The following is a 9,149-nucleotide window of genomic DNA, read 5'->3' as shown; positions in this document are numbered from 1 at the left end:
GTGAAGGCAGAATTGTTTGCCTGGTGGGAAGGAGATAAATGGGGGAGGTGTTGAGGAGGGTGATAATAGTTCAGAATGAAGGAGGAGTTGGACAGGTCAAAAGGGAGGAGGGGGAGCGGAAAAGAAGAAATCTTTCCATTTGACAACATGGATAGATCTAGAGGGTATTATGCTAAGCAAAATAAGCCAAATTGTGAGACACTTCTGGGGACTCAGCAGAGATTAGAAACACCACTGCCAGTTTCTCTGCACTGGTTTATTTTCCTTGTTCATTCTAATTATCTTTATGAAAACAAAGGTTATGGCAGGACCCTGCTTAAAAACCTCTACCAACTCCTTCCCCTTGCCTGTATAATCCGTACAAACTCTTTGACTTGAGCCAAACTTCCTTCCCTGCCTCATCAACATTCTCCTCTCCATATTCCTGCCACAAACATCTGTGTTGTTCTGATATTCTAGACTCCTTAAGAACCTAGTGCATTTGTATGCACTTTTTTCTCTGCTGAGAACATCCTGTTCCTGTTCTTTACTAAAAAACTCCTACTCAGCCTTCAATACCCAATTGATATGTTGTCTCCTCTGTGAGAACTTTTTTGACTTAGAGCCAACTTCTTGATCTTTTTTAAAAATTGAATTTTACTTTAATTCCAGTATAGTTAACATGCAGTGATGTATTAGTTTCAGTTATGCAATATATTCCATACATTTCCATACATGATGCTACAATTCCATACATCACCTGGTGCTTATCACAAGTTGACTCTTTAATGCCTGTCACCTATTTCACTTAACCCCCAACCAACCCGCCTCAAGTAACCATCAGTTTGTTCTCTGTAGTTAAGAATCTCTTTCTTCATTTGGCTCTTTCTTGTTTTTCCATTTGTTCATTTGTTCTGACTTAGTTTCCACCTTTGAAATCATATGGTATTTGTCATTTGGCTTATTTTGCTTAGCATAATACCCTCTAGATCTATCCATGTTGTCAAATGGAAAGATTTCTTCTTTTCCGCTCCCCCTCCTCCCCCTCCTCCCCCTCCTCCCTGACCCTCTTCTTCTTTTTTGAGAGAGGGAGGGTGGGCAGAGGGAGAGAGAATCTTAAGCAGGGGTCGATCTCCTAACTCAGAGATTACAACCTGAGCTGAAATGAAGAGTCAGACACTTAACCAACTGGACCACCCAGGTGCCCCAGGATTCCATTCTTTTTTATGGCTGAATAATATTCCATTGTATATTGATGCCACTTTTTCTTTATCCATTCATCTATTGATGGACACTTGGGCTACTTACATAATTTGGCTACCATGAATAATGCTGCTGTAAACATAGTGGTGCATGTATCCCTTTGAATTAGTGTTTTTGTATGTTTTGGGTAAATACCCAGTAGTATTACTACTGGATCATAGGTTTGGTCTATTTTTAACTTTTTGAGTAACCTCCATACTATCTTCCATGGTGGCTGCACCAGTTTGCATTCCCACCAGCAGTGTACTAGGGTTCCTTTTTTCTCCACATCTTTGCCCGCACATGTTGTTTCTTGTGTTTCTGATTTTAGCCATTCTGTTGGGTATGACATGATATCTTGTTTTAATTTTGATTTGTGTTTCCCCAATGGTAAGTGATGTTGAACATCTTTTCATGTGTCTGTTGGCCATCTGGATGTCTTTTTTGGAGAACAGTCTGTTTATTTCTTCTGCCCATTTTTAAAGTAGATTCTTTGTTTTGGGGGTATTGATCTATATAAGTTCTTCATATGTTTTGGATACTAACCTTTTATCTGATTAGTCATTTTCAAGTATCTTCTCCCATTCAATAGGTTGCCCTTTAGTTTTGTCGATTGTTTCCCTTGCTGTGCGGAAGCCTTTTCTTTTGATGTAGTCCCAATATTTTATTTTTGCTCTTATTTCCCTTGCCTCCGGAGACATATCTAGAAAAATGTTGCTATGACCAATGTCAGAGAAATTACTGCCTGTGCTCTCTTGTAGGATTTTTATGGTTTCAGGTCTCACATTTAGGTCTTTAATCCATTTTGGAATTATTTTTGTATATGGTGTTAAGAAAGTGATCATGTACATTTTGCATGTAGCTGACCAGTTTCCCCAACAGCATTTGTTGAAGAGACTGTCTTTTTCCCATTGAATATTCTTTCCTGCTTCATCAAAGATTAATTGACTATGTAACTGTGGGTTTATTTCTGGGTTTTCTATTCTGTTCTATTGATACATGTGTCTATTTTTGTGCCAGCACCATACTGATTTGATTATTACAGCTTTGTAATACAGTGCAAAGCCCAGAATTGTGATGTCTCTAGCTTTGCTTTCCTTTTTCAAAATTGCTTAGGCTATTCAGGGTCTTTTGTAGTTCCATATACATTTTAGGATTTAGCTCCGTGAATTTAGGATTTAGGCTTTAGCTCTGTGAAAAATGCTCTTGGTATTTTGATAGGGGTTACAGTAAATGTGTGTATTGCTTTGGATAGTATAGACGTTTTAACAGTATTCTTCCAACCCATGAGCGTGGAAAGTCTTTCCATGTGTGTCGTCTTCAATTTCTTTCATTGGTGTTTTATACTTTTCAGAGTACAGGTTTTTCACCTCTTTGGTTAAGTTTATCCCTAGGTATTTTATTGTTTTTGGTGCAATTATAATGGGATTGTTTTCTTAATTTCTTTCTTCTGCTTCATTATTAGTGTATAGAAAAGCCACAGATTTCTGCACATTGATTTTGTATGTAGCAATTTTATTGAATTCCTTTATCAGTTCTAGTAGTTTTTTTGATAGTGCCTTTAGGGTTTTCTCTTTTTTTTTAAATTTTTTTAAAAGATTTTATTTATTTATTTATTTGAAAGAGAGCACAAGCAGGGGAGAGGGAGAAGCAGGCTCCCTGCTAGGAGGCTTGATCCCAGAACCCTGGGGTGATGACCTGAGCCAAAGGCAGACACTCAACTTACCAGGTTGCCCCTAGGGTTTTCTATATATAGCATCATGTCATCTGCAAATAAGGAAAGTTTTACTTCTTCCTTACTGATTTGGATGCCTTTTATTTCTTTTTGTCTGATTGTGGTGTCTAGGAATTCTGGTACTATGCTGAACAAAAGTGGTGAAATTGGACATCCGTGTCTTTTTCCTGATCTTAGGGGGAGAGCTCTCACTTTCCCCATTGAGTATGGTGTTTGCTGTGGGTTTTTCATATATGGCCTTTATTATGTTGAGTTATGTTCCCTCTAAACCCACTTTGTAGAGGGCTTGATCATGAATGGATGTTTACTTTGTCAAATGCTTGTTTTGCATGTATTAAAATTATCATATGGTTTTTATCTTTTCTTTTATTGACGCGATCAATATATGACATTGATTGTTTTGCAAATATCGAACCACCCTTGAAACCTAGAAATAAATCCCAGTCGATCATGGTGAATGATATTTTTTAATATAATGTTGGGTTTGGTTTGCTAGTATTTTTGTTAAGGATCTTTGCATCTATGATCATCAGATATTGGTCTGTAGTTCTCTTTATCTGTGGTGTCTGGCCTCATAGAATGCATTTGGACGTTTTCCTTCTATTTTTTGGAATAGTTTGGGAAGAATGGGTATTAACTCATCTTTAAATATTTGGTAGAATTCACCTGTGAACCATCTGGTCCTGAACTTTTGTTTCTGGGTAGTTTTTTGATTACTGATTTAATCTCCTTGCTGACAACTGGTGTGTTCTAATTTTCTGTTTCTTTCTGCTTCTGTTTTGGGAGGTTATGTTTCTAAGAATTTATCCATTTCTTTTAGGTTGTCTAATTTGTCGGCATATAGTTTTTCGTAATATTCTCTTAACAATTGTTTGTATTTCTGTGGTGTTGGGTGTTATTTTTCCTCTTTCTTTCTTTTTTTTTTTTTAAAGATTTTATTCATTTATTTGACAGACAGAGATCACAAGCAGGCAGAGAGAGAGAGGGGAGGAAGCAGGTTCCCTGCTGAGCAGAGAGCCCGATGCGGGGCTCGATCCCAGGACCCTGGGATCAATATTTTTCCTCTTTCACTTGCGATTTTCTTCCTGACTTTTAAAAGAAGGAGGAATTTTATTGCCTGCCAGAACAAAACTTAGTAGCTTTTTAAAAATTAACATATAATGTATTATTTGCCCCAGGAGTACAAGTCTGTGAATCATTGGCTTACATATTTCACAGCACTCAGCATAGCACAGCATAGCACACCCTCCCCAATGTCCATAACCCAGCCACCCTATCCCTAACCCCCCAACCCCCAGTAACCCTCAGTTTGTTTTGTGAGATTAAGAGTCTTTTATGGTTTGTCTCCCTCCTGATCCCATCTTGTTTCATTTCTTGTTTCATTTTTTTCCCTCCCTACCCCCAACAACCCCCTGCCCTGCATCCTCATATCAGAGAGATCATATGATAATTATTTTTCTCTGATTGACTTATTTCATTTAGCATAATACCCTCTAGTTCCATCCATGTCATTGAAAATGGCAAGATTTCATTTCTTTTGATGGCTGCATAGTATTCCAGTGTGTGTGTGTGTGTGTGTGTGTGTGTGTGTACACACACCACATCTTCTTTATCCATTCATCTGTTGATGGACATCTTGGTTCTTTCCATAGTTTGGCTATTGTGAACATTGCTGCTATAAACAATGTGCACGTGCCCCTTCGGATCACTACATTTGTATCTTTAGGGTGAATACCCAGTAGTGCGATTGCTGGGTCGTAGAGTAGCTCTATTTTCAACTTTTTGATGAACCTCCATACTGTTCTCCAGAGTGGCTACACCAGCTTGCACTCCCACAACAGTGTAGGAGGGTTCCCCATTCTCCACATCCTCGCCAACATCTGTAGTTTCCTGACTTATTAATTTTAGCCATTCTGACTGGTGTGAGGTGGTATCTCACTGTGGTTTTGGTTTGTATTTCCCTGTTGCCGAGTGATGTTGAGCACTTTTTCATGTGTTTGTGGACCATTTGGATGTCTTCTTTGGAGAAATGTCTATTCATGTCTTCTGCCCATTTCGTGATTGGATTATTTGTTGGGTGTTGAGTTTGATAAGTTCTTTATAGATTTTGGATACTAGCTCTTTAACTGATATGTTATTTGTGAATATCTTCTCCCATTCTGTCAGTTGTCTTTTGGTTTTGTTGACTGTTCGCTTTGCTGTGCAAAAGCTTTTGGTCTTGATGAAGTCCCAATGGTTCATTTTTTGCCCTTGTATCCCTTGCCTTTGGCGATGTTTTAGGAAGAAGTTGCTGTGGCTAAGGTGAAAGAGGTTGCTGCCTGTATTCTCCTCAAGGATTTTGATGGATTCCTGTCTCACATTGAGATTTTCATCCACGTGGAGTCTATTTTTGTGTGTGGTGTAAGGAAATGGTCCAGTTTCATTCTTTTGTATGTGGCTGTCCAATTTTCCCAACACCATTTGTTGAAGAGACTGTCTTTTTTCCATTGGACATTCTTTCCTGCTTTGTCGAAGATAAGTTGACCATAGAGTTGAGCGTCCATTTCTGGGCGGTCTATTCTGTTCCATTGGTCTATGTGTCTGTTTTTGTGCCAGTACCATACTGTCTTGATGAGAACAGCTTTATAATAGAGCTTGAAATCTGTGATTGTGATGCCACCAACTTTGGCTTTCTTTTTCAACATTCCTCTAGCTATTTGGGGTCTTTTCTTGTTCCATATAAATTTTAGGATTATTTGTTTCATTTCGTTGAGAAAAATTGATGGTATTTTAATAGGGATTGCATTAAATGTATAGATTGCTTTAGGTAGCATAGACATTTTCACAATATTTGTTCTTCCAATCCACGAGCATGGAACGTTTTTCCATTTCTTTTGTCTTCTTTAACTTCTTTCATGAGTACTTTATAGTTTTCTGAGTACAGATTCTTTGCCTCTTTGGTTAGGTTTATTCTTAGGTATCTAACGGTTTTGGGTGCAATTGTAAATGGGATTGACTCCTTAATTTTTCTTTCTTCTGTCTTGCTGTTAGTGTATAGAAATACCACTGATTTCTGTGCATTGATTTTGTATCCTGACACTTTCCTGAATTCCTGTATGAGTTCTAGCAGTTTTGGAGTGGAGTGTTTTCGGTTTTCCACATGAAGTATCATATCATCAGCAATGAGTGAGAGTTTGACTTCTTCTTTGCCAATTTGGATGCCTTTTATTTCCTTCTGTTGTCTGATTCCTGAGGCTAGGCCTTCTAGTACTATGTTAAATAGCAGTGGAGAGGGGCGCCTGGGTGGCTCAGTGGGTTGAAGCCTCTGCCTTCGGCTCGGGTCATGATCCCGGGGTCCTGGGATCGAGCCCCGCATTGGGCTCTCTGCTCAGCAGGGAGCCTGCTTCCTCCTCTCTCTGCCTGCCTCTCTGCCCACTTGTGATCTCTCTCTGTCCAATAAATAAATTTAAGAAAAAAAAATCAAATTTATAAAAATAGCAGTGGAGATAGTGGACATCCCTCCCGTGTTCCTGACCTTAGGTAGAAAACTCTCAGTTTTTCTCCATTGAGAATGATATTCGCTGTGGGTTTTTCATAGGTGGCTTTGATGATATTAAGGTTACCCTCTATGCCTACACTGTGAAGAGTTTTGATCAAGAAAGGATGCTGTACTTTGTCAAATGCTTTTCAGTGTCTATTGAGAGTATCATATGATTCTTGTTCTTTCTTTTCTTAATATATTGTATCACATTGATTTGCAGATGTTGAACCAAACTTGCAGCCCAGGAATAAATCCCACTTGGTTGTAGTGAATAATCCTTTTAATGTACTGTTGGATCCTATTGGCTAGTACTTTGGTGAGAATTTTTGCATCTGTGTTCATCAAGGATATTGGTCTGTAATTCTGCTTTTTGATGGGTTCTTTGTCTGGTTTTGGGATCAAGGTAATGCTGGTCTCATAAAATGAGTTTCAAAGTTTTCCTTCCACTTCTATTTTTTGGAACAGTTTCAGGAGAATAGGTATTAATTCTTCTTTAAATGTTTGGTAGAATTCCCCTGGGAAGCCATCTGGCCCTGGGCTCTTGTTTGTTGGAAGATTTTTGATGACTGCTTCAATCACCTTACTGGTTATGGGTGTGTTCAGGTTTTTTATTTTTTCCTGGTTCCGTTTTGGTATTTTATATGTCTCTAGGAATGCATCTGTTTCTTCTAGATTGTCAAATTTGCTGGAGTATAGTTGCTCATAATATGTTCTTATAATTGTATTTCTTTGATGTTGGTTGTGATGTCTCCTCTTTCATTCATGACTTTATTTATTTGGGTCCTTTCTCTTTTCTTTTTGATAAGTCTGGCCAGGGGTTTATCAATCTTATTAATTCTTTGAAAGAACTTGCTTTTAGTTTTGTTGATTTGTTCTACTGTTCTTTGGTTTCTATTTCATTGATTTCTGCTCTGATCTTTATTTCTCTTCTCCTGCTGGGTTTAGGCTTTCTTTGCTGTTTTTTCTCCAGCTCCTTTAGGTGTAGGGTTAGGTTGTGTACTTGAGACCTTTCTTGTTCCTTGAGAAAGGCTGGTATTGCTATACACTTTCCTCTCAGGATCACCTTTGCTGTGTCCCAAAGATTTTGAACAGTTGTATTTTCATTTTCATTTGTTTCCATGAATTTTTTCAATTCTTCTTTAATTTTGTGGTCAACCCATTTATTCTTTTTTTTTTCTTTTTTTAGATTTTATTTATTTATTTGACAGACAGAAATCACAAGTAGGCAGAGAGGCGGGAGAGAGAGGGTGAAGCAGGCTCCCCACTGAGCAGGGAGCCCAACATGGGACTCAATCCCAGGACCCTGAGATCATGATCTGAGCCGAAGGCAGATCTGAGCCACCCTGGTGCCCCCATTCATTCTTTAGTAGGATGCTCTTCAGCTTCCATGTATTTGAGTTCTTTCCAACTTTCCTCTTGTGATTGAGTTCTAGTTTCAGAGCATTATGGTCTGAAAATATGCAGGGAATGACTCCAGTCTTTTGGTACTGGTTGAGACCTGATTTGTGACCCAGGATGTGATCTGTTCTGGAGAATGTTCCAGGTGTGCTAGAGAAGAATGTGTATTCTGTTGTTTTGGGACAGAATGTTTTAAATATATCTGTGATGTCTGTCTGGTCCAGTGTGTCATTTAAAGCCTTTATTTCCTTGTTGATCTTTTCCTTAGATGATCTGTCCATTTCATTAAGGGGGGTATTAAAGTCCCCTACTATTATTGTATTGTTGTCGATGTGTTTCTTTGATTTTGTTATTGGTTTATATAACTGGCTGCTCCCATGTTAGGGGCATAGATATTTAAATTGTTAGATTTTCTTGTTGGACAGACCCCTTAAGTATGATATAGTGTCCTTCCTCATCTCTTGTTATAGTCTTTGGCTTAAAATCTAATTTATCTGATATAAGGATTGCCACCCCAGGTTTCTTTTGATGTCCATTAGCATGGTAAATTGTTTTCCACCCCCTCACTTTAAATCTGGAAGTGTCTTTGGGTCTCAAATGAGTTTCTTGTAGACAGCATATTGATGGGTTTTGTTTTTTATCCATTCTGATACCCTGTGTCTTCTGATTAGGGCATTTAGCCCATTTACATTCAGGGTAGCTATTGAAAAATATGAATTAATGCCATTGTCTTGCCTGTAAGGTGATTGTTACTGTATACTGTCTCTGTTCCTTTCTGGTCTGTTACTTTAGGGCTCTCTCTTTAATTAGAGGACCACTTGTAATATTTCCTTTAGGGCTGATTTGGTGTTTGCAAATTCTTTTAATTTTTATTTGTCCTGGAAGCTTTTTAACTCTCTTTCTGTTTTCAATGACAACCTAGCTGGATATAGTATTCTTGGTTACTTATTTTTCTCATTAATGCTCTGAATATATCATGCCAATCTTTTTTGGCCTGCCAGGTCTCTGTGGTTAGGTCTGCTGCCAATCTAATATTTCTGTCATTGTATGTTACAGACCTCTTGTCCCAAGCTATTACAGGGTTTTCTTTTTGTCACTGAGACTTGTAAATTTTACTATTAGATGATGGGGTGTGGACCTATTTTTATTGTTTTTGAGGGGGGTCCTCTGTGCCCCCTGGATTTTGGTGCTTGTTTCCTCCACCAAATTAGGGAAATTCTCTATTATAACTTGTTCCAATAGACCTTCTGGTCCACCATCTCTTTCTTCTTCTTC

The sequence above is a fragment of the Martes martes genome (assembly GCF_963455335.1).
Source record: "Martes martes genome assembly, chromosome: 4".
NCBI classification, from domain to species: Eukaryota; Metazoa; Chordata; class Mammalia; order Carnivora; family Mustelidae; genus Martes; species Martes martes.
The sequence above is the reverse complement of the archived record's forward strand: the minus strand, read 5'-3'. Positions refer to the sequence as shown.